Raw genomic sequence first — 514 nt, 5'->3', positions numbered from 1 at the left:
TTTGCTAGTAGACGGTTCACCAAGTGTCCCGTTGTTGGCATTGAGACCTTCAAGTTCGGCGATTCTTCTGCGAAGAGTCGCCAGTTCACGATCTTGTTCCGACAGGTTGTTCGTAGGATCCCTGATCGTCACAAGTTCGTTGTTTTGTGGTTTTTCTATGTTTTTATCCATATAGTTCCCATATAGAAGTCGAGAAATAAAGGTCCGTCACAGCAGAGCTCGGTACTGTGATAAGGCTGTATACTCTATGGTGCGCCAGGTGCCATAGAGGATCCCAATGGTCACTTTACCTTTCGGCTAACTACCCTGTGACAAGTTAGCAACCCTTTCACTTGGTATGGCTGGGTTAGGGGGGCCTATTCGCTGTTAGCAAGCAGGTATGCCCAGGCCTACCGGTCCCAACTAACCAAAGTCATGACCGGCTAAGAGCAGTGGTACGTGTTGCCACCCCCACTGAAATAACTAGGGTCCACGGGGTTGTTAGGCCCGTAATCCTTGCGGATTCCCCTGCGGG

The sequence above is a fragment of the Daktulosphaira vitifoliae genome, unplaced genomic scaffold, assembly GCF_025091365.1.
Source record: "Daktulosphaira vitifoliae isolate Bord-2020 unplaced genomic scaffold, ASM2509136v1 Scaffold_2, whole genome shotgun sequence".
Classification (NCBI taxonomy): domain Eukaryota; kingdom Metazoa; phylum Arthropoda; class Insecta; order Hemiptera; family Phylloxeridae; genus Daktulosphaira; species Daktulosphaira vitifoliae.
The sequence above is the reverse complement of the archived record's forward strand: the minus strand, read 5'-3'. Positions refer to the sequence as shown.